A 26,164-nucleotide genomic window follows, 5' to 3' on the forward strand; every position below is an offset into this window, starting at 1 on the left:
GTTCCTCCCTCAACGAGGCTTGTACAGGAGGCTATTAGTGAAGATGTTTCAATGCCACAGTCTGAGCCCACATCTTCTTGTCGTTTCCTTGCCTTCCTCTCTTCCCGCCAGCTCCGGGCTTCCCACGCATAGATTTCACATCAGGGCTGGAGGTCTGAGAGCACAGCTTTTCTCTGATTCCTTTCCTACGGCTGCGGAGAGTGTGAGCAGCATCTGGCTTGGGCCGGTCTGTAGAGATCTGGAATCCAAACAGTCTTTAAAGAGTTATGACTCCAGGAACCATGGATGGCAACGTTTTCTATTATTAACAATTCCAGCTTTCCCATCTGGCTGTTTGCAGAAGGAAAGCGGGAGATTACTGTCAGCATTAATTACAATCAGGTGTACTTTTTTTCTATTCCATTTTGCCCCAACGGTTTCTCACACAGCAAGAAATCCTTAAAATGCATGTCCTTTGCAATGTGGCACATAAATCCTCGCTGCTGGTGAGAGCTGCTGTCAGCCCGCGGGGCTCTCCCTGGGTCCGGTGAACTTGGTGAAGTTCACCAAGCTTCCTCAGGTTGAAAGGTGCGCCTGAGCTCCTCGAATCTTGAGGGCAGGAAATGTCAAGAGAGTCGGCTTCCCTGCAAGATTTCTGGCACTTCCTGCTTCTACTCTAACCAGAGCTACCTCAAGAATGGTTTGTGGAATGTCTGTCTTCAGGGCTGAGCTGAACCAGAGAAAGGAAGAAAACTGCTGTCTAAGCGCTCCCTGTAATTCCCACCCAACCCGATTCTTCCTGTCTCATCTCTCAGGTCTTCTGCCCGGACCCCTTGCCCCTAGTTCTCATCACTGTTTGAAAAACATGATCTCATTTGGAAATATTGCCTTCCCTCCATCGTCATCTCTACATGCATGTTCATGCGCAGGCTGCTTCTCTTATATTTTCTGCAAGCTTCTTTTAGTTTCTCTCCTCTGGTTTATTTTTCTCTACAGACCCTCCACAAATATTAATCTTCAGGATTATGAAACATCAGAACCATTCTCCTTTGGTAAAGACATTTGAATCTCATTCAGATAGGCCATCCTAGCACTTTCGTTATTCTTTTTAATAGGTCTGCTATTTAAGCCAATAGGTCTGCTATCCGGGCTCTAATCATTCCCAATTGGGTGGCTGTGGGGAGGCTGCTTAAACCCACTGAGCTGTTGTTTCTTTGTCTGCAAAATGGGGATGCTATGTCTTCACAGCGTTCCTAAGTGGATTAGGGAACATGTCATCCCAACACTGGTGACGGGCAGGTGTTGGTGCTAGCTGCCTCCCTAGGGCTCAAGGCTTCTCATCTTCCTGAGAAGATAAGTTTCTTTCCCTTAGAGGGTGGAGGAAGGGGCCCTTCTTAGAAGACTGCAAGTGTGAGAGCAGTGGAAAGACCACTGTTTTTAACACCACCCATTTTTTTTCATCATGGCACCCAATCTCCATGGATTCCTTTCGCCACATGTGGCTCATCCGTTTTCTAATGGAATGAACCACCTCGCCCAGTTGGCTTGTGGTTTTATCCCTCAACAACTGCAATGTAACATTGCAGTGTCTGAAAAAGAAATCCATTCGCTGAGAACCTTTGCCCCATTCCCAATGTCCTCTGACACACCACCCACAAAATAATAATCTTGGGGGGAAAACTGGGGAAGAGAGTTGACAACTTTGAAGAAGCTGGGTGGAGCATGACTTATTTCCTCAATAGAAACCGACTAGAGGAATTTACCACAACCACACTGGTTGCACTGCTAATTCAGCCCCGCCAGAGCTTGCCCTGGTTCAGGCCCCAAGCCACTGGCCGCTTGGAGCTCTGTCTACTCATCCGAGGTTGCCCTCGGCTGCCTGGGTGCCTTCTGTGGTGGGTGTCGACCACACCTCCCTCCCAGCTCCTGCAGCCATCTTTCAGACAAATTCCCTGGCTGCATTTCATAATCTCAGGAGAATAAATGAAGTTTTTGACAGTTAATTTATTTCCTTGATGTATTTCAGATGTATCTTCAGACAAAGCGCTGGGTTAGTCGTGTTGGTTGTCTTGAATCGGATATTAGGTGCGAATACTTCCTTGACACCATTACTGAGATGTGCATTAATTGTATTTGCACACAGTCGTAGCACTCAATGACCTTCTGAGCTCCTAATTTTTCTACTTCATTACACTCAATGGGTTTGCTGAGAGTCATAAATGAGACAGTTATGAATGTGGTCACAGCCACATGTGTCTGCTTAAAATCGGTATCTCATCCCTGTACTCATGAATGTACAGAAATCATCCATTACAAGCAAAATTACGGGAAATATGTTATGTAGACGAATGGTTTAGTCAAACATTCCCTTTTCCAGATTTCAAATGTTTTCGTACAAGTGCTTTTTATTGTTGAAGTCGGCAAGTCCTATTTCTTCCCCTACGACCTAAACTTCCAAAGGGGCTGTCTCCACCTCAGCCCCACTCCCAGACATAGACCTTAGGAGATGGTAGAACACATCACAGATACCCCGCGGCCATTGGGACTCAAAGGAAAGATGGCGGGGTTGAATGGGCACAAAATTCTGAGTGTGGCTATTACCATTTCCTATTTCCCAAGCTATGCCATCGGTGGCTCATGCACAGTCATCACTGGGAGACTGCTGTTACTGGTGAACCCCTGTGCCACCCCGAGTACCATGACCACCTTCACTTTAGGGTAGTGTCTCTGCACCAATGACTAGGGTGTAACTTCTGGAGCCAGAGCAATATGTACCTCAGTCCCAGTCCTGTTGCTTACTAACTCTGGGACATCAGAATGCTGCCTAACTTCTTGGGGTCTCTGTTTCTTTGCACACAATGTGCTAACAGCAATTTCAAGGATTCAGTAAGGTAGTAAGTTTAAACTTTTAGGACAGTATTGATGCCTGGCACAGAAAACATACTCCATAATTGATAGCTTTATTATTATAGGCTCAAACTGGACAATATGATCCACTTAGGGATCCATTGACTCTTCTCTTTGCCAAAGCTTACCTCTGTTTAGTCCAGTCTCTGGATTATACTATTATGTTCAATTTCTCTGATGTTTAATAAATGACCAAAAACTGAATAGCATTTATTCCTTCACTGTTTATATGGATCAGGAGTCTGGGCACAGCTTTACTGGGTCTTCTGTTTTGCCCTCTGCAATCAGCATGTTGGGTAGGCTATATTCTCATCAGGAGGCTCAATTGGAAACTGATCCACTTCCAAGTTCACTCAGGTGTTAGCAGACATCAATTCCTTGCAGCTAAAAGACTGAGGGCCCTGGCTTCCTGCTGCGTGTCAGCTCCTAGAGGCCACCGTCAGCTCTTAGAGGCTGCCCTCCGCTCCTTGCCATGTGGCCCTGCGCATAAGTCCTCTCACAACGTGGCACCTTGCTTCTTCAAAAACAGCAATAGAAGACAGAGTCTAATATAAAAATCATAGAAGTGACATCCCATCATGTGGCCATGGTCTTTGGTTGGGAGCAAGATACAGGTCTATCCAGTCAGTGAGAAGGGGTTGTACAAGAGGATTCCAGAAGGGGGCGATATTGTGGGCAGCCCTAGAGTCTGTCCATTACAACTAGAAAAGGCCTCAGAAAGTCTGAGGTACAAGGAGAATCTACACACATCCTTCTCAAAGTCTGATCCCACGTCCAGCAGCACCACTGACCACACTCCTGCCCTACTGTATTAGTAACAAAGTACCACAAACTTTAAATTTGTGGATTAAAAACCACAAATTTATTATCTTATAGTCTTGAGGTCCAAAAGTCTGAAATGGGTGCCTGGGTGGCTCAGTTAGTTAAGAGTCTGACTGGACTCTTGGTTACAACTCAGGTCATGATCTCATGGCTTGTGGGTTCAAGCCTCACATCAGGCTCCATGCTGACAGTGTGGAGCCTGCTTGGGATTCTGTCTCTCCCACTCTCTCTCTCTGCCCTCCCCTCTGCTCACTCTCTCTCTCTCTCTCTCTCTCTCAAATAAAAAATCATCTTTAAAAAGGTCTGAAATGCAACTCACTGAACTAAAATCAAAGGGTCAGCAGGGCTGTATTCCTTTTGAAAGTTCTTGGTGAGAATTTGTTTTCTTGGTCACTAAGGCTTCTAGAAGTTTCCCACAAACTTTGGCTCCCAGCCATATCACTCTATCTTCAAAGCCAGCAACCCTGGTTGATTTCATCTCACATTACATCATTCTTATCTCTTCTGCCTCCCTTCCTACATTTAAGGATCCTTGTGATTATACTGGACTACCTCAATAATCCAGAATAACTTCCTTATTTTAAGATAAGCTCATTAGGGACTTTTTTTCTCTTTTTCATCCATCCCCCCACCCACCTCCCCTCTGGTAACCATCAGTTTGTTCTTTATAGTTATGAGTCTGTTTCTTGGTTTGTCTCTCTTTTTTAACTTTGCTCATTTGTTTCATTTCTTAAGTTCCACATATGAGTGAGACCATATGGCATTTATCTTTCTCTGACTAACTTATTTCACTTAGCATTATACTCTCTAGCTCTATGCATGTTGTTGTGAATGGCAAGACTTCATTCTTTTTTATGGCTGAATAATATCACTTCAGCCATTTATCGATTGATGGACACTTGAGCGGCTTCAAGAGTTTGGCTGTGGTAAATAGTGCCACAATAAACATAGGGGTGCCTGTATCCCTTTGAATTAGTGCTTTTGTATTTTGGGGGTAAATGCCCAGTAGTGTGATTGCTAGGTCGTAAGGTAGTTCTATTTTTAACTTTCTGAGGAACCTCCATACTGTTTTCCTCAGTGGCTGCACCAGTTTGCATGCCCACCCATAGCACAAGAGGGTTCATTTTTCTCCACATTCTCACCAACACTTGTTTCTTGTGTTGTTGATTTTAGCCATTCTGACAGGTGTGAGATGGTATCTCATTATACTTTTGCTTTGCATTTCCCTGACGATGAGTGATGTTGAGCATCTTTTCATGTGTCTGTTAGCCATCTGGTTGTCTTAAGAGAAATGTGTGTTCATGTCTTCTGCCCATTTTAAATTGGATTATTTGTTTTTGGGGAATTAGTTTGTATAAGTTCTTTATATACTTTGGATACTAACCTTTTATCTCCCATTCAGTAGGTTGCCTTTAGCGACCTTAATTCTATCTATCTGCAAATTTAATTCCTCCTTGGCATGTGGGGTAATATAACCATAAATTATAGGTGTTAGGAGGCAGACATCAGTCTACTTACTACACATACTGAATCAGACATGGATCCAGCCACCTCTGGTTTAACAAGCTTTCCGGGTGATTCTAATACACATCCATGTTTGAGAGCCACTGATCTGCCTCAACGGAGTCTGAACAATTAATTTATAAGACACAGGTGTTAACATCCGGTCACTGGTGAGAGGAGACAGGGGGTGGCTCTGATGATTAAATCATGTTAAAGAATCATCAGGCGGGACGCCTGGGTGGCTCAGTCGGTTAAGCCTCCGGCTTCAGCTCAGGTCATGATCTCGAGGTTCGTGGGTTTGAGCCCCGCGTCGGGCTCTGTGCTGATGGCTCAGCCTGTTTCGGATTCTGTGTCTCCCTCTCTTTCAGTCCTTCCCCTGCTCACGCTGTCTCTCTCTCTCTCAAAAATAAATAAAACATTAAAAAAAAGAATCATCAGGCATAAGCAAAAGGAATTCTTCTTCTGATTAGTTTCCGAAATTGGTATTCTGTCCACCAAAAAGTTAAGAGCAATAAGGCCTCTTTCCCCATGCCGATGCGTGAGAAGAGAGCTTCGGAGGGGACAGAGTCAGGGGGCGAACCACAGCCCCCGGTGCTGAGGAGGAAGGCAAACCTTCCTGTGCTATCAAGGAGGAGATGAAACATGTAGGTGAAACATCTCAGAATCCTTTGCAGCTAGTAATAAATCTCTTCATCAGGCAGCAGTGAGGAGATGATTCCAGCTATGTGAATCCAAACGGTGTAATTCACAGGAGGAGGATGGATATAAATGTTCACCTTAGCAGTAATAGGCCAGGTTGTTACCAAGTGCACTCTGACAGGGTGATAGGAAGACACGGGCCGCATTGCGTGCTAATATGGCTTGTTGCATACTATCAGGGCTAATTAGCTTGGGAAATAATAAATGTGGTTTTATTTTTTCCTTTCTAGATCACGCGTTTCTTACCCATTGACCCAGGGCAGCTTTGGTTGGGGGAATGAGCAAAAAGTAGGGAGAAGAGAAAGGTTAGAATTTGACCAAATTAATTCAAAATTGAGCTCTGGCCCTCAAAATATAGATTATCCAAGGTAGTTCCCCCCCCCTTCCATGTCAAGGGCTAACCATGCGGGATTCATCATAAATCTCTCTTTATGGGGAAAGAATTACCTCTTTTCTATTAAAGCCCAGCCATGATGGAGTCAGAAAGACAGAGGTGACCTAAGTCCATTGTTCTCTGACATCAGCTGCATCAGAGTCACCTGGAGAGCTTGTTAAATGATGGATCCCCAAGCCCCACTCCAGAGATTTGGACACAGGAGAAGAAAGTCTGCTACTTCTCTTCCTTGCAATTTTAAGAAAGAAGAAGGAAAGAGCTAGAAAAGATAGGGCAGAAATATTTGCCCCAGGCTTCCTCTTTCCAGGGTTCAACCCAGAGAAGCTAAAAAGAATTAATAAATTGGGGCAATTCAGAGGGCAGAGGGAGGAGCTGTGTCCCCAAATTCCCCGTTCATAATTCTCGAAGATCATTGCTTAGAGCCCTGTGCCGACATGGTGCACTCTAGCTCAGATAAAAGAGCCAAATAGCAGGGTCAGATAGAGCCCTTCTTGGCGCTTCTGAGCATCCCACAGCTTGCAGCGGGCCAGCATGGGACCGCACCATGGTGGATTGCTGGATGTGGGACTGGGTGGGGACGTGACAGAGATTTGGTGTCCCAAAGCCACTAGAAGCAGTGGGGAGACCATTATCAGCCAGTAGGAAATGAATGATAACCTTCATGAAGCATCAGCTGAGCCCAAACAGCAGACCACAGTTCACCAGTCACAGACTTCAAGCTTGGCTGCCAATAGGTAAGGGCCACCCAGACACAAAGAATATTGAACAGCAAGTCGAGGGGGCCTTCCAAGACGTTCCACCATGCAGCCACGTAAGCCAGCCCACTCCGCCAACACCCAGACACCCCTCAGAGAGCAGCCAGCGGAGGAAAGAGACTAAGGATCAAGAAGCAAAACTGAATATTACCGAAAGGATAACTCAAATCACCAACTTGCACTCATTAGGTCTATAAAGCTAATTTACTGACAGTCATCAGGACTTTACTGTGAGTGCACATGATGGTAAAATAGATGGTCAACTTATGTCAATGCCCATGGACCTGTGGCTGCCTATATGCTGTGTGGAAGGATTAGAAGTTTCCAGAAGGCTTGGTCATTTAGCAGTGGCTATCTTGAGTAGGACAGTCAGGTTACAGTTCCTGTGGCCCAGGATTGCTGTCACAGGGATATGCTACGTCCGTGTTTTAGTGAATCAGTGTAAGCACTAATTCCCAAAGACGGGCAAAGAATCATCCTTTCTCTGGCCCTAGAAATGTGTCTAACAACAGAAATAGAGTGAAATACGTGACTTTAATTTGAGTCTTTAGCAATGAGGCCAAGTATCTGTCATCATTTTGATCCGAGGCTGAAATAGTGGACCTCTTTCTGCATGGACAGGGGCAGCAGAAAGAATTAGTGACTTTCCAACAAATGTGTGCTGAGTACCTTCATCTGTAAGTCTGTGTTGCTGGATTCTACAGAGAACACAAGAACAAGTATCATACAGATACTCTCAAGGGAATGAGCTATGTTATTCTGAATCAAGCAAGGCTTTGAAATGTGGGTGGTTTACGTGTTCGCCAGACAGGTTAAAATACAAGAGCCACGGCAAAATGCCTTCTGTTCTCCATCGTGATGGAAATTCAAAACCTCTACGAGAACTGCAGCGCCCCGCACACCCCTTTGGAAAGCAGAGAACAAAGATGAGGCAGGGAGCTTCAGGTACACTGGCGTCTCCTAACCAAAAACACTATGAACTTCGAGCAAGTTGCAGGGAGAAATTATGACTGGTAATAATAATAATTTTTAAGGCCACTTATTTAACCTACCAAATCATCCCAATTATAGATCGAACCCCTGAGTACCGATGAGGTCTAGGGTGTATGCATAAGGGTTTACCTGCTGGTCACACCTAGTGTGAACACCGCACAACATTTCTTCCCATTAGCAACAATCAGCTAAGCGTGGATTTCTTCTGCTATATATCCTTCAGTTGTTGGGAATATTTCCAATATTCCCCAGGTTTCAGATCTAAAAGAAATTGTCTGACATGTGTTTCTGTGGAAGAAGTAGCTTTTGCTGAAATACACATGACATAAGGAAGGTGTGCAGCTAAACTCTTGATGTCTGGAGCCATAAAAAAAAAATCATTGATGTCCCACTCATTTGTGAAATGTAGTTTGGGGCTATTTTTGTCTTTGAGCTTCATACAAAATCTATTATTAAATTGTGTTTTAAAGAATTTTAGAGATCATTAATAATTCTGTTAATGCCATGGTCGAATTTAAATACGTGTGGGGACCTGGGTGGCTGAGTCTGTTAAGCATCTGACTTTGGCTCAGGTCATAATCTCACCGTTCCCGAGTTCAGGCCCCGCATCGGGCTCTGTGCTGACAGCTCAGAGCCTGGAGCCCATTTCAGAGTCTGTGTCTCCCTCTCTCTCTTTGCCCCTCCCCTGCTTGAGCTCTGTCTCTCTCCCTCTCAAAAAATAAATAGACATTAAAAAAATTTTAACTTAAATATGTGTGACACTATGTATATTTAAATATTTGGTTACAAAGGAACTAGAAAAGTGGTGGCAATAAGACTTGAGTGTGTCTTCCACTGTTTTGAAGAGGCTCTTCTTTCTGACTACGTAGCCCTCTTAGTTAGATTCCACCTATCACATATGCATGCGAGGGAATTCAGTAAATGCTGTATAATTATAGTTTTCACTTTTAGTGTTAGCACACCGAATCTAATGACTATACAGCCGACCATCAATTACCATCAAAATACTGGGGAGCAGGATGCTCTTTCCAGTGAATTAAATTTACTGGTATATTCAGGCTTCAATGGCAAATCCCCCCTTGTGAAAAATTCTCCCCAAGTGCATTAGTCCACATTAGTAACAGCAATGTACAGAGGACTGACATTTGATATTCACAAAAGATTGGTCTTTCTGTACCTCTCTTTATCAGTCCAAACACCAGTTCTCCTTACGGAATATTGGAAATGTGCTGATGGGCCGTTGCCTTGAGCCTGGGGTGTGTAATTTGCCTCCTTCTCAATAAAGAATTAAAGCAAAATTTCTCAATTAATTGGATGTCTTCATTAATTGGGTCCCCTTTAACGTCTTTCGCCGAAAGAGTTTTTGTGAGTTCAAAACTGCAAAACAGCTATTTTCTTTTTTTAACAAAAAGGAAATTTTCAGATTGAGGCAGTGCGCCTTATGAACTTTGAAACAGGCATGTCTGTCAGAGGACAGCCTCATTCTTTAAGCTTTATGGCCAAGGCTAGAGTTACAGCCAGTGAGAATGTGAGCCTCAGACAAGGGCAGGTGTTTCCATTCTTCTCAGATGCTTATCTTAACATGGAGTAAAGTCAAGTCTATAAAACCGGGGTGGGAATTTCACTGGGGCGGATTCAGGCTGGACCATAAAATGCCCCAGCCCTGTGCCTGCACTGCCTGTGCTTTAGCCCTCTCAAGAACCTTCTAGAAATGTCACCAAGGACCTCAGTCTCCCTGCTTTGTGTGAGTGTGATGTGTGTAGGTGTGTACATTTTTCATATATTGTAATGGATTAAAATTTGTGAAGAATTATTGAACACCTATCCTAGGCTTTCACTCTCCTACCAGAGGCTGAAAGGATTTCAGAACAGTTGTAAAAGTTAGCCCTTGTACCCGGAGCATTATGGTCTCCGGAGTTAAAGCAAATGGTAATGTAAAATCCCTAAGTAACATTTAACTGCCGGAACTGCATCTCCAAAAGTGCTCCCAGATTTATAGAAGCAGAGGCTAGGAGATTTACTCACTGTCTCTGTAGCTAAGGAAAGTGAACTTTTTCTCTTTTGTTTTTCTTTCTTTCCTTTTTTTTTTTTTATTAAAGAGAAAGAGAATGCTGGCATGAGTTGGGGAGAGGGGCAGAAAGAGAGAGAAAGAGAGAGGGAGAGAGTTTTAAGCAGGCTCCACACTCAGCACAGGGCCCGATGCAGGGCTCGATCCCACAACCCTGGGACCATGACCTGAACCGAAATTAATAAGAGCCGGATGCTCAACCAACTGAGCCACCCATGTGCCTTGAAAAGTGACGATTTAAAACGCATGTGGGATCACATAACTCTCCTGCATAAGACTGCTGGAGCCCCTCCTTCCATTTCATTGTATTTCCCTTTCCATTGTATTCTATATGGTTCCATGTGTTTTTCTCTGGACCACCAAGCTCCCTTGTCCCTGGCTCCCACCACAGCGGCCTTTAAAGAAAAATTCTCCTGGGTCCCTGGGTGGCCCATTTGGTTAAGCGTCTGACTCTTGATTTCGGCGCAGGCCACAATCTCGCATTTGGTGAGATGGAGCCTCGTGACCTGCTCTGCTCTGACAGTGTGGAGCCTGCTTAGGGTTCTCTCTCCCTCTCTGTCTCTGCGCCTCCTCCTCTCTCTCTTTCAAAGTAAATAAGCAAATTTTTATAAAGTAAAATTTAAAAAAATTTTTTTTAATTCTCCCAAAGCTCACTTTTCCCTGCTTTGGAATCTTCTCAAATGCCCTTCACCAATATTTGCCTTGTTTACTTGTCCATTCAAGCATCACATAAAGTGTCACCTCGTCCAAGTCCTTCCTCGACTTCCCACTTCTCCCACCCAATTACATCGCCAATTGTATTCGTAAACTTGTTCTTCATTAAACATCTAAGAATTTGTGACTAAATACGTGTTTGATTATTCAGGGCATTTTGTTCCCATTAGACTATTTAATCCATGAAAAGAAGAACCACACCAATTTTTGTTTCTTTCAAAATTCCTCATGTCTAGCGCAGTTCCCAAACATGGGAAGTGCTCCATAAATATTGAGCGGATAATATTTATTTTTTGAATGAATAGATAAATGAAGAAACACAGAGAATAATGTGAAATAGATGTATCCTACGTGTGCCATTAAATTATGCTCTTAGCAATAAACACCATCATTAAGTGATTCTTATCACTTGTTAATTTATTCCTTACGTCTTTATCGCATGCCTGTTATGCGCTAGATATTGCGCTCGGTGCTGAGAATTCATGAGCCAGCACAGTGGGGCTCTGAGGCTTTAAATTCTGCTTCCTCCAATTCCTAATCGTGTGACTCTGCTCCCTTACCTGAGTTTTCTCACATGCAAACACAGATAATAATACCAACCTTTCGTGGTTGTTGTGAGGCTTTAAAGGGTTAATATATATAAAGGCACTGGAACCTTGATGAGCACGCAGCACGTGCTGTCTGTGTGCCAGGTGCAGGTGGTGAATAAGATCACTGTACGTAGTTACATGCTCTTCCTGTGATGGTGCATTTATGTGTCATCCTGACTGGGCTAAGGGATGCGTAGACAGCTGGTAGGACATTATTTCTGCGGGGGTGTGTGTTTCAGGGGGAGATTGACATTTGAATCAGTAGACTAGATAAATAAGATGCCCTTACCAGTGTGGGTGGGTGTCATCCAATCCAATGGGACCCTGAGAACAGCAAGGCGGAGGACAGGTGAATTTGCTCTCTCTCCTTGAGCTGGGACATCCATCTTCTCCTGCCCTTAGACATCAGTGCTCCTGGTTCTTGGTCTCAGACGTGGCCTGGAACTTGCACCATCGGCTCCCCGGCCCTCCTGTTTGGAACGGGAAGTATGCCTTTGTATGGACTTCTCAGCCTTTTGTAGTCACAAGAGCCAGTCCCTAAAATAAGAGTCTCTCCATATATCTGTATCTGATATATAGATGGAGATACACCTTGACGGTTCTGTTTCCCTGATGATAAATACGGTCACCATGTTGCAACCTGGGCCAAGAGAGAGGCAACCTATGCTTTAGTTCTCCCTTGATCAGAGGCTGGGACTGGGGCTCAGTTGCCTGATCCACAAACTGGGGAGCACACAAGCTGCCATCGCTGACTCCTAAGTTTGTCAGCGAGTCTGGTACAGACTATTCTTATTCTCCCGCGAAGACTTCCGCTTGGCTTCTTTATGCCACTTGGCTTGTATGAAAACCTTAAGAGTGTTCTGATACCTTTCATTCTTTCTAAGTGCTCTTTCTACTTTATTTGAGGGTTTTATACTGTACATGTTGTGCGGTACCCTTTCCACCTTCTTCTATTGTTCGTTTTTCATTGTGTGAGTCAAAACAAGAATTGATATTCTACCTGTAAGATTAAACATTACAATATTTTGAACTTGAAATGGGAGGACTTAGCTAGATTTTTAATAAAGTATGTTTTCTCAGCATCTTTTACACAGGTGCATTATTATTGATAATAATAGCAGTCTTCTTTTCTAAAGTTGTGAAATATAAACATACTTCCAAACTCTTGGGCAGAATTTTCAAGGAATATAGATTACAGTTATGCATTCCTCAAATAAATTAAAATTTAGGAGTCTGTATTAGCCCGTATAGATCATGGGGGAAATGTACAACTTCCCCGGATGGTACAGAAGAGAGGGTACTGGAGTAAAGACCTTCATTTTCTAGATGCCATCTGACATGTACCCACTGGAATTTAGACTATGTACCCCCATTTCACCTGTCATGCCGAGTCTTCCTTTATAGCTTGTCTTTTTTCTTTCTTCTTTCTTGTTCTTCTGTTTTTTCTTTCTTTCTTTCCCTTCCTCCCTTCCTTCCTCTCTCTCTCTCCATTTCTCTCCCTTCCTTCCTTCCCTCCTTCTTTTCCTTTCATCCTTTGCTTTTCCTTCTTTCTTTCCTTTCTTTTTTCTTGCTCTTTCTTTCTTTCTTTCTTTTCTTTCCTTCCTTCCCTCCTTTCTTGCATTTCTGTCCTATCACTGTAATATAAGAACTTTGAAACTGAACACTTCTGATTATCTTTAATCTCTTGTATCATTGATCACGAAGAAGAGATCATAAGTAGATACTTGATAAATTAATGTGATTGTTTTAAACCTTCTGCCCTTTGACTTTAGTACACAAGTCTTTAGCTACTGAGCAGTACAACACTCTCTCATTTGGCTATTCATTGTTTATTCCCTCACCTTCTATATGAGAAACTCTAGGTGCATTTTTAAGGATTCTCACCTATAAAGTGGTCATACCTGCCCGAAAAAGCAGAAATCTGTTGTTACATTGGTATTGCCATCATCATTATTTATAATCACCATTGTAGGAAAGAACTTGCCATTTCTGGGTAGTCCATAATCCCCAAATAATAATCATAGCAACCGCCATAATAATGAGCAATATAATCACCATTCATTAAGACAGTGATTCATAATCTTAACCATTATCACATTATGTTTAATTATGATGACAGTGGTGAAAATTACTATTTCCTATTGAGTATGTAAAGAATTTCAGAACTCAAAGGAGAAAATGGAAACAAAAACTTTGATGAGATTTTTTTCCTTAAAAATCTCAAGAATACCAATTTAAAAAGAATGTTAGAAACTCAGCATTTATCTCGATGTAACTCGCATTCATTTGCCTGCTATTGGATAGACTGATATGCATGTTTCCAAGTTGCTAGAACCTTGTTTGTGTGACTTTCTCCCAAATTTCCACCAAAACATTTTTGTTCAATTCCAGACTAAGAAAAAAATCAGGAGCAACCCTGACAGGCGGTTGCTTTTGATTTTTGAAAGTCATGGAGTGTGTTTATGGCAAGGCTGGAGAACTGCCTTTGGTCTCTCTGTTCTGGGAAGCAAGGCATTGTGACGTAGCTGTAGCCCAAGGGGAAGGGAAAACAGGCTTCTGGTGCCTTGACTTCTGGTCATAATCCTGCACTCCTGAGCTGGACGCACTTAACAGTCTTATCTGTAAAGAAAACGGGGGAATGCTTTACACTCTTGAATGCTGAGCCTTTTTAAGCACAACATGAAAGGCACAATCATAAAGGAAAACATCAACAAGTTTGACTATTTGAAAAATTTAAATTTCTGTAACAGGAAGGACATGATAAGTTAAACTAAAAGACAATTTTTAAACTAATAAAATATTTGAAAGTATAACAGACAGGTTATTTTTTTTTTTAATGTTTTATTTATTTCTAGGAGAGAGAGAGAGACAGCGTGAGCAGGGGAGGGTCAGAGAGAGAGGAAGACACAGAATCTGAAGCAGGCTCCAGGCTCTGAGCTGGCAATCAGCACAGAGCCCGACACGGGGCTCGAACCCACGAACCACGAGATCATGACCTAAGCGAAAGTCGGACGCTTAACCAACTAAGCCACCCAGGTGCCCCATAACAGACAGGTTATTATTCATAATATATAATAAGCTTTGAATTACAATAGAAAACAAATAGGCCTGTGGGAAAGAACATACCACTAGGGTATGAATGGGTAATTTAGATAGAAACAAATGTAAATGACAAAGATATTAAAATATAGCCAAATTGGGGCACCTGGGTGGCTTAGTCAGTTAAGTGACCAACTCTTGATTTCATCTCAGGTCATGATCTCATGGTGGTGAGATCAAGCCCCAGGTAGGGCTTCACACTATGCATGGAACTTGCTTAGGATTCTCTCTTCCTTTCTCTCTGCCCCCCTCCCCCTCATTCACACACACACATGTGGTCTCTCTCTCTCTCTCTCTCAAAATAAAAATTAAAAATATATAAAATATAACCAAACTACTAATACCTAAATAAATGAAAAAGAATATAATATAACACAATTTTCACTTATGTTTGAAATATTTTAATTGACAATATACAGTATAGAGAAATGGACACCATCATATACTTTTGATGAAGTATGTGTATACATTTAGTGAAGTATCCAGTTTTTTAAAAAAAAAAATTTATTTGTATTTATTTATATTTTTTGAGACAGAGAGAGAACACAAGCAGGGGAGAGGCAGAGAGAGCAAGAGGGAGACACAGAATCTGAAGCAGGCTCCAGGCTCCGAGCGGTCAGCACAGAACCCAGTGCAGGGCTCGAACTCTTGAGCAGTAAGAACATGACCTGAACTGAAGTCAAATGCTTAACTAACTGAGCTACCCAGGTGCCCCTAATCTAGCTTTTTTCGAGTGCTCTTTGGGAAGCCTCACATCTGGGAATTCACTTGGTAGAAATATTCACATAGTACCGAAGATAAGCGTACCAAAATGTTCATTGATGCTGAACTGGTAATAGATAATCAGAAATTATCTACTCATCCATCAGTAGACAACTATTTAACTTATAAATACAAGGAAATAAATTCAAAGGAATACTGAATAGTACTCTTTTTTAAAAAGAGAAATCTGGGGTGCCTGGGTGGCTTAGTCGGTTAAGCGTCCGACTCTCGCTTAGGTCATGATCTCGCGGTTCGTGGGTTCGAGCCCCGCGTCGGGCTCTGTGCTGACAGCTCAGAGCCTGGAGCCTGTTTCAGTCTGTGACTCCCTCTCTCTCTGACCCTCCCCTGCTCACGCTGTCTCTCTCTCTCTCTCCTAGAAATAAATAAAACATTAAAAAAAAATTTAAAAAGAGAAATCTATGTCACTAGCATTTTAAAAATCTCATAGTTATATTATTGTGCGAAAAGCAAATTTCAGGACACCATATATTATGATTACATTATTTAAAATACATGGCTATCATATAGATGTAATGCATGTGTCTAGTGTTATACTTACAATTAGTGGGTGTTACTTATTTAAGAATGACAAACATTCCAGTAATTACAGAATCTGAGGGAGGCACAGAACACTCAAGGATTCCCCAAGAACATTTCAGTGGGGCTGAAAAGCCAAAATGATTCCCATAGTGAGTTGTTATTTATTCTTTTCACCGAGTTCACATTTGCTGTGCTTGCTGTGTGCACAGGCAGTGGCACGAGCCAGTCATCCCCTCCCTCTGCACACTCGCGCTTTCAAAAATGCCAGTATCACAGAAGAACATCCTTGATGAGGCAGAAGAAATGACTGACGTTGCTCATCTCAACCCCGGAGAAGCAGCCTCTGTGACGATGTGGGAAGTGTGCACAGAGCGCTTTTACTGCCCACGGCAGCCGGAAGCTCATCTTACAGAAAAACACTGGTGTGGTGGCTTTGGCTGCGAGCTCAACTAGCTGCTTCTTCCACGAAGCACCATTTTACTTGAAAGAACAATTAAACAACTATAATTATCCAGATTTGGGAATTTGTCTGACATTGCCTTGAAAATGAATGAAGTGAGCCTGTAACTTTGAGAAAAACCACTGAGAGTCCTTGGTGCCAATAATTTCACTGAAATTTTCAAACAAAAAATTAAAATTTTGGAAAACTTGTACTCACCACATGAAAGCTTCCCAATCATTAAAGATTTTCTGATGCAATCAGTGGTTTTTTTTTTTAAATGTTTATTTATTTTTGAGAGACAGAGAGAGGCAGAGCTCAAGCTCGAGAGAGAGAGAAGGAGACACACAGAATCTGAAGCAGGCTCCAGGCTCTGAGCTGTCAGCACAGAGCCCCATGCCGAGCTTGAACTCACAGACCATGAGGTCACGGCCTGAGCTAAAGTTGGATGCTTAACTGACTGAGCCACCCAGGCGCCCCACAGTCAGTGGATTTGTAAACAAAATATCTTTTTTTGATACTGTATAATGAAACATGCCAATATTTGAAAGATCTACATAACTCAGTGAGGGGTTGGAGCCCTGCATCAGACTCCATGCTGGGCATGGAACCTGCTTTTGATTCACTCTCTCCCTTTCTCTTTTTCACCTCCCTCACTTGCTCTCTGTCTCTCAAAAATTAAAGTTCAGGGGCGCCTGGGTGGCTTAGTCGGTTAAGCGTCCGACTTTCGCTTGGGTCATGATCTCGCGGTTCATGGGTTTGAGCCCCGCGTCAGGCTCTGTGCTGACTGCCAGCTCAGAGCCTGGAGCCTGTTTCAGAGTCTGTATCTCCCTCTCTCTCTGACCCTTCCCCTGCTCATGCTGTCTCTCTCTCTCTCTCCTAGAAATAAATAAAACATTTTAAAAAAAATTAAAGTTCAATTAAATTTAAAAAAAGAAGCCCTTTTTAGGATCATCAGTTTTGAAGAGTGAAAAGTGGTCCAGAAACCACTGGAGAACCGCCATATGGTAAACACGGCCGTCGCTGAACGAAATGATTACGGTTCAGGTTGTGACTTAGTTTGAAGGCAGAGCCCGGAGTAACGACTAGAGCGCAGATAGCTTATTTGGCAAGGAGATCTCAGGAATGCAGGGAAAGTAAACAGGGAAAGGGAAAGAAAACCAGTGTGTTCTTAAGTCCAGCACTCCTGTGGGATCCCAGGGCACCTCCTGTCGAGCCGAGTGGAAACTTCTCAGAAGTGTGCCCAGGCCACAACAGGCAGAAAGTGCCAGTCCACCAGCTTGCTTCCCTTGCTGGTCAAAGCCGTCTCTGCTCACTTGACCTTGCTGCATCTCCTGGGTGTCAGGCTGTGCATGCTGCTCCAGTGTCCTTGAGTATTCCACTCAACAAAGACTGAGAAGCCCCAAGACCAGGAAGCAAGAGGTACATGGCAGGTGTCCCGAGAAGTGGTGTTGGGATTGCTCCTGGGTTAGGCTGGGTAGAGCCTGAGGAGGCTGGGTTGTTGCAGGGGCGGCTACAGTTAGCGGACGGGCAAGAGGTTATGAAGCAATGTACAAAGGGCGTAACACATCCACCGCCTTGCATTACTCAGATCTCTTCATGTCTTCCAGCAAATTCATTCAATTATGGAATCCCCTTCAGGACGGTGGCCCAGTTCTTTCAGAAACTGATTCCAGGGGCTGGTGGGATAAGCTACGGTCCTCAGTCTTTCTGCTGTATCTGGTCCCAAGCCCATAATTGCTGGTCATCTTCTCGCCCATCCATCTCTTATTCTAATTTCTCTCCCCCGTGGCCAGCACTGGGGCTCATGCAGGAAGCTGATCCAATAGGGTGACCCAGACCACGAACGAATAAATCTGTGCCCTCAGTCTTCCTTGATCTGCCAGGCTATGGTCGCTGCGAATGTCCACTCAGTTAGATAACCAGGCACGAGAGCAACAAAATACATCCCAGTAAATATCCCTGCTCCATTGTAGCAGAAACCTCAGCTCCACATGGCACCCAGGGCCAACTACCCCCAGTCCAGAGTGACCCAATGGCAGTCGTCGCTTCAACTTCAAAGGAGCCCCATACTTGGTGTCCCTGTGGAAGTGTCCGCCCCCCCCCCCCAACCAGGGGCTCTAGGGTATCTAAGTCTGCAAGTGGGTAGAACCAATTCTACTTCCACTTCTTGGTTCCTGGACTTAGTATTCTAACTAATAGGGTTATAATGCTGTAGATCAGTGGTTGGTTACTGCAGCCCGGAGGCCAGTGTCCAATCTCCTGGGTATTGTTGTACTCAAGTGGACCCATCAGCTGAACCGTTAACAGGCTACTAGAACATTCTGATAGTCTTGGTGTATCTGGGGGTACAATGAGTGGATCCTATGGTCCTATAACGGTTTTTGCAACTCCTTTATCATGCAGTCAGTCTCTTAGCCCAGGGCATTGCGTGGATCCCACGTGGATATTCTGTATTCTGTGTTGTATTCTGATATTCTGTAAGCCATCGGATTGCAGTTATGGCAGACAAAGGAGACACATCCGCACCAGGGGTGAAAGACATATCCGCATCCTTGGTGGAAGGGATCTAATGGAGTCAATCTGCCAGTAAGAGGCTGGTTGATCTCCTTCAGGGACTGAACATCCCTTTGCAAGGTCTCTGCCTCAGCTGAGGTCTTTGCAAGGCTGAAGTGGCCTTTTCCAGCAAGAGGAAAGAGGTCACATCTGCCAGTGGAAGGGTTCACTGGCAAGTCTGGGATTCGAGTTGCTCAGGCCCCTCCACTCAAATGTTCTATCCCAGGTGCCCAAGTCTTGCTCATTTCCTACCAGGGTCTTGATTCTGACACAGGAATTGATGAAACTATATGATTTTGTTGTTGTTGTTAATTGTGGCATTTAAACAAACAAGGCTTGCTATCAGAACTCATGTGCTTAAATTTTGTCTTTTCTTAAAATATATTTTAGCCTTCTGTATTTGTTGCATCTATTCTATAGATTAGGGGTTTTGTAATTTATAGGTATAGGTTCTGTACTTTAATGGTAGTAGTAATCTTTCCAAGAATATATATGGATTTATATTTATCTAACCTGTCAAGGGAAAAACTAACACATATTTCATTCCCTCTGATGGATAAATGTATTACACCTTTAATTCCTTATTCACCCACTTTGTGGTGTCTGTTGATATAATCTGAGATTTCAGAAACAAAAATATTGTTATTTCTGGTGTTTCCATCAAGACCAGAAATAATCGACATTTATTTAAATTCAACATTTAAACTTATTTATATGTTTAGCAGATTTTAGCATTCACTGATGTATTCATATATGATTTGTATATTTTGAATTCTTAATATTATTTTGCTTCTCAGTTACACTGAGATTGTTTCCAAGTAGCAATGTTTCTGTTTCTTTGTCCCTATATGTATATTACACTTCCTAAAGCTTCTAAACTTGAGTTATCTTGTTACCTTCAAACACAACACTTGGACTGAACATACAGTTGGGGGAGGGGCACACGCTTTCCCCCCACACACTACAATCGTTGTTTTCCTATGCTCTGGCATTCAGAGTCACAACTAAGTCTAAGATCAGCTTAACTATTGTTTCTATATAAGAAAAGTAAACAAAATTATTTTTTCTTTGTAATTGAAGCATTTTTGCCAATATTCATCCAAATGCAAGTACCTTTTTTTTTTTAATGTTTATTTCTGAGAGAGAGAGAGAGAATGTAAGCATAGTAGAGGCAGAGAGAGAGGAAGACACAGAATCAGAAGCAGGCTCCAGGCTCTGAGCTGTCAGCACAGAGCCTGACATGGGGCTTGAACTCACGAACCGTGAGATCATGACTTGAGCTGAAGTCAGACACTTAACCAACCAACTGAGCCACCCAGGCACCCAGCAAGTACATTTTTTTTAAATCAGTTTTGTCTTATAAGAAAAAATATTTGAAATCTATATATGTAGCGCCTTATATAACTAAGAAACTCTTTTATTATGCATATAATTAGTTACTACATTTTCCTTATTTTTTCTAGTTTCGTAAGAAATTACTTATTCATATATCACATGCAGTAGACAGAAGAACTAAATCATCTGCCTTTCCTTTTTCTTTTATAGCTTGGGGGAACTCCAGTTCACCTTCAAAAATTGTCTTTTTTTTTCTGCGGTGTTCACTTTTTCTATATTGCTTTCAATCTTACTTTTCATTTGGCTACATCATTTTTGTTTCCCAGAAGTCTTTCCTCTTCTCCACCACTGTCCTTTTCATTTTAGACTGAAATTTCAGCCTGTTGCCTTTAAAAATTTTTTTTTAATGTTTATTTATTTTTGACAGAGAGAGAGAGAGCATGAGCAGGGGAGGGGCAGAGAGAGAGGGAGAATCTGAAGCAGGCTCCAGGCTCTGAGCTGTCAGCTCACGGACTGTGAGATCATGACCTGAGCTGAATGAAGTTGGACACTTAACCGACTGAGCCACCCAGGGGCCCCCAGCCTGTTGGCCTTCTAACTCATCCTGTTCTCTTGGAATCTTTTCCCTGTTTCTTACATTAAATAATTTTTAGGGATCTACTGTTCCTCTGAACCTTTAAGATAAGTCTTCCTTTCTTCTTTACTTCAATATTGTATTCAGGATTCATTCTGGCTATAACAGCAATATGTCCTGAATAGTAAAGAAGGGATGGCTAACAACCATAAGTGGCCAGGGAGGTCCTGAAGATGTGGGTCCTCTGCTGAGCCATGAATGATGAGGGTCAGTGGCCCCGGGAAGATGGAAGTATTTTAAGAAAGAGATTTACTTATTCTCACTTATGTTTCCGATGGATAACTCGGGCAGTGATGTGGATGAAATGCTCAGATCAGGAATGTTAATTAGGAAGCTACTGAGATAGGCTGGGAGTGAAGTTGAGGCCCTCTGCAAGGTCAGTGTAAGCATGCGTGAAAGATGGGTTCATATATTGCAATATCTGGCACTTGCTGCGTGCATGGGATTTCCAGGTAGAGAGGTCTGGGTCAAGCCTGAAAAAGGGCAGGGAGAGGTGGGCCTAAAGAAACAATGTGTGCAGGACTTTGGACTACCCTGAGGACAAATGAGTTTCATCTGTAAAACGAGGCTAAGCACGCCTCACTCACGGTGTTGCTTTAAGAGTTTCATGAGGTGGCTTATGCCAATCCCAGAACGGCTCTGCCCATGACCCTCTAGATGTGATGCATGCAGCTCTTCTGCTGCATTCATATTAGGATGTGAACTGGTTAAGACATCCTTTCTGGATGACCAAAAGATTCACATGGTTGTTAGTGAACAGCTGTTTCATGTGCAATGACGTACTGCAGATGCCCTTTGCTGACCCTCGGGGCACTTTCTGAAATAGCCACATGAAATTCTGACACCCTACCTATATATTTATAAAATAAACTGGGTGTTTTCCATTATGTCATTTTGTTGAATATGTTATATTTTAGTTATGGGAGAAAGTGTAAATGTTTTCTGTATTCCTGTATTGTATGGTTTGGAAGGTATGAAAAATTTTTTAAAAAATTCTACTTGGGGAAACATTGGCCAGAAAGATATGTTATGTATTCTATAAATGCAGAATAAACATTATTCAGGGAAAAGCACCAACATCAGAGGAGCTAAACAGTAAAGGTACAGCTTAAGATAGAACTAGTGAATGTGAAAATAGAACTGAGTGATTCACCAGATACAGGTAATGAAAGAGTAAACTGGGAAATAGGAAAGAAGTGAAATGACATGGAGGGCATAGGGAAGGATCGATCTTGATCAAATAAGCATTCCAAAAGGAAAGATCAGATGGAACAGGACAAAGGTCGTAGTGGAGGAGAGAATTTTCCAAATCTGCAGACATTTGTCAGTCTTCAAACAACTTAAATTCCATCTAGAAACTCTACAAAAAAATTGTATAACATCAAAGGTGAAATCGTTCAGTAACTGAGAGAAAAACGGTAATATACTAAAAAATACGGAGTGAGAGAAGACTTCTCCTAGTGATAAGGGTAGCATAGGAAATTATGGTGTCTTCAAAGATATTATACTAAGCAATTTTATCACTTAGTATTGGGAGTGAAATAAAGATATTAATAGCGTATAAAAATGAAGCTTTTACTTTAACAATTATTAACTTAATAAACTACTGAAGAATAAAGTGGAGAACAAAAAGAAAAAAGTGAAAGGAAGAAGAGGTGAACAAAGAAACCAATAAAAGATGATAAATCTGAATGAAGTTAAAGGTAATAACTAATAATTCTCATTAGTTAAAAATAAAACTAAAATATCATATATTGTCCACAGAAATGGTAGAATTTGCAGGAAAGTTAAAACATGTTAATTTCTTTGAGAAGGAAATAGAGATATCAAACAAATTTGGACAGTGTTATAAAATTTAAAATGCAAAAAAATATGAAAATAAAATGAAAAGTGTAAGCAATAATTCAAAGAATTTAAAGTCTCAGGGCGCTTGGGTGGCTCAGTCTGTTGAACAACCAACTCTTGATTTCAGCTCAGGTCATGATCCCAGGGTCATGGGATCGAGCCCCACTACAGGCTCCACATTGAGCATGGAGCTTGCTCAAGATTCTCTCTCTCTCTCTCTCTCTCTCTCTCTCTCCCACCCCAAATATTAATTAATTAATTACAAGATAAAAATGTAAGAATTAGAAAACTGTAAATAAAATAAAACTTTTAACCAAATATAGTCATTCATGGCCAAAAACACTCGAGGCCTGGTGACGCAATAAAAATAAAAATGCTGAAGAGGCACCTGGGTGGCTTAGTCGGTTTTGGCTCAGGTCATGATCTTGTGGTTTTGTGAATTCGAGCCCCACCTCAGGCTCCGTGTTGGCAGTGTGGAGCTTGCTTAGGATTCTCTCTCTCTCTCTCTCTCTCCCTCTCTCTCTCTCTCTCTCCCTCTTTCTCTGCCCTTCTCCCACTTGTGTTATCTCTGCTCTCTCAAATAAATAAATAAACTTTAAAAACATATTTAAAAAACTAAAATGCTGAAGGATGTAACAAATGGCTTGGAGGAGAAATTTCTTATATGATAAGAGGGAAGCTTTGGAATTAATGAGACTCCTCCCCCACTGCATTTGTGTAAAAAACATTGCATGGACGGTTCTGAGTTCCTTTGGCATATGGGTTCCTCACTTGTCACAGTGCAGTTAACCACCATTTTGGGCTGAGTAATAAAGAAGTCACTGGAATCTGCATACATTTTATTAGGTTACTTACCTCCTTAGAGGGCTTGTTTTATGGTTTGAAAGGAAACTAAAGTGAAAGAAAGCTTCAACTGAGTCTGATCCAGTATTATTTATGATATTGATGTGACCACAGATTCAGTGTCTCCAGATTAAGGAAAATTTACTCTTCTGCAACTACTCGCCCATGTGATAGGATAAGAAACAGACAGAAGAGGTATAAGATTTGAAAGGAAGGCACAAGATTGTCGTTATTGGCAAACAATATGGTTGTCTACATGGAAAGGTTAAAAATGTATCAAACACAAATCTATTAAAATTCAAGTAGTAAAATCATTATATTTTAAATAAAATTAAGACTATTAAAATTAGGAGTTTTAAGTTTTTTATTTTAACAACCACATCACAAATCCATAGCATTTTATATATCAGGAAAAAAATAATTAAAATGTGGAAAAGGAAAAAAATCCTATTCATAGGCACAACAAAAACTAAAAATACCTAGGGAAAAAGTATTCTGCATAGTATACAAGATCCTAATGAAAATTTTATAAAACATTGAGGAACACAGATAAGAATATTCATGGATAGAGAAAATCAATATTGCATTGATACTAATCTCTCCAAACTTATGTATCAATTCCAAGCAATTCTAATCAAAATTCCAAAAATATTATGACATTTGAATAACATTTTAAAATGTATATGGAAGAAGAAAAAGCCAAGAAGAACAAAGAAATTCTGGAACAAAGACAATACCTTGTGCCCATTCGTATTCTCCCTGTCTCTTGTCTGCACTTATCCAAACCCTGCCATTCCTAAAGAACCACTAATCTGGTTTTTTTGGTCACTATAGATTCACTTGCATTTTCCAGAATTTTATACAAATTGAATTATACCATGTGGGTAGGGGGTGATGGGTACATACTTATATATGGGGTGATGAATATTTCACCACCTTGATTTGGCTGGTAATGGTTTCCTGTGTGTGTATAAACGACAAAACTATTAGAATTTACACTTTAAAACATCTGCATTTTGCTTAATACCAATAAAGATGAAAAATATGCAAAGAATAAGAATAGGTATGTATTAGACCACCAAATGGTCTATAAACATTTAACATCACATGCAATTAAGGACAAGCACCCAAAATCAACAGTGATATGTTACTTTACACACTTAGTTTTGACAAAAGGAAAAATGTTTGCGAATACAGAAGGAGTTAGAGAAATAAGTAGTTGTGCATTGATTGGCTATAAAGACGACTACTTAGGAGAGTACTCTAGCAAGGTCTATTTACCTTACTTCCTAACATTGCATATTTCCAGCTATACATAACAGCATTTTTTTTTTTTTTACATAATTACCCAAGAAGGTGGGCACCAGCAAATTTAGGCTTTTTGTGAGAGCAAAAATTATGAACAACCCAGGAGAAACAAAGAAAGAATGTCACACTCACATGTTGGACTCTATACAGAAGTTAAAATGAATGAACTAAAGCTATAAATATTCACAGGCATTGAAATAGCCTTTTACTTTTATCTAAATTTAAAGTAAAATAACTGGAGCCGTTTCAATGATTGGAAAACAAAGAGCTAGTGGGACAAGAAACTGTTTGGGGACAATTGACTCTCAATTTGAGAAAAAATGAAAATCCCTAACTTAAAACTGCACACCACAGTACATTCCAAATAGATTTAGAAACTGAACATAAATATATGCTCTTGCACTTGTAAATAAAATTTCTAACGTTTATTTATTTTTGAGAGAGACAGAGAGACAGAACGTGAGTGGGGGAGGGGCTGAGAGAGAGGGAGACACAGAATCCGAAGCAGGCTCAGGCTCTGAGCTGTCAGCACAGAGCCTGACACAGGGCTCAGACTCACTGACTGTGAGATCATGACCTGAGCCGAAGTCAGACACTTAACGGATCGAGCCCCCAGGCACCCCAATAAAATTCTAAATAGAGAATATCATATTGCACAAATACTTCAGTGGAGAAGACATTCCTGAGCAAAATATTCAGAATCAAAGGAATATTGTTAAATTTGACAACGTAAAAATAAAGGCTTACAGTATCTTTTGTCACATAAAATTAAAAATAAGTGATTGAGACATGTTTACAACACATAAGAATTATATATTTTCTCCATAGGGTAGGGCGGCTACATACAACTCATACGAAAAGGTATAAACAACCTATTGGAAAACATCTGCAAAAAGTTCAGGAAGATAATAGTCAGCCTGTGATAATATATTTAAGATCACTAACAAATTAAAGCAATTTATCACCTATCGCGGTGTCAAAACAATCAACAAGACTGACACTGTTGGACGTTGGAGAAGACAAAGGCGTGACAAGGGCCTCATGCTTTGTTGTAAAGGTCAGAGAGCTGGAGACACAACCTGTGGACGGAGCTTTTGCAGAACCACCCAAATACCTAGACACACGTTCCTTTAGACACATTAAAACTGTAATGGTAGGGTTTTTAATTTGATTATAAATACCTTCTAGGTCCCCATCTCATGCTAAATCCTTATTAATCCCACAGATTCTAGTTAATATGGACAGTGTGAGAATGTGCAAATAGTACAGATCCTTCATTTTCACTACGGGCTTAATATGGAATCACGTAAGCTCTGTTTCAAGTACCCATTCACGGCTCTATTCTCTCAAAACTCGGAATGATGTTTTCACTCTTTCAA

Source organism: Crocuta crocuta, unplaced genomic scaffold (genome assembly GCF_008692635.1).
Source record: "Crocuta crocuta isolate KB4526 unplaced genomic scaffold, BGI_CrCroc_1.0 scaffold108, whole genome shotgun sequence".
Lineage (NCBI taxonomy): Eukaryota > Metazoa > Chordata > Mammalia > Carnivora > Hyaenidae > Crocuta > Crocuta crocuta.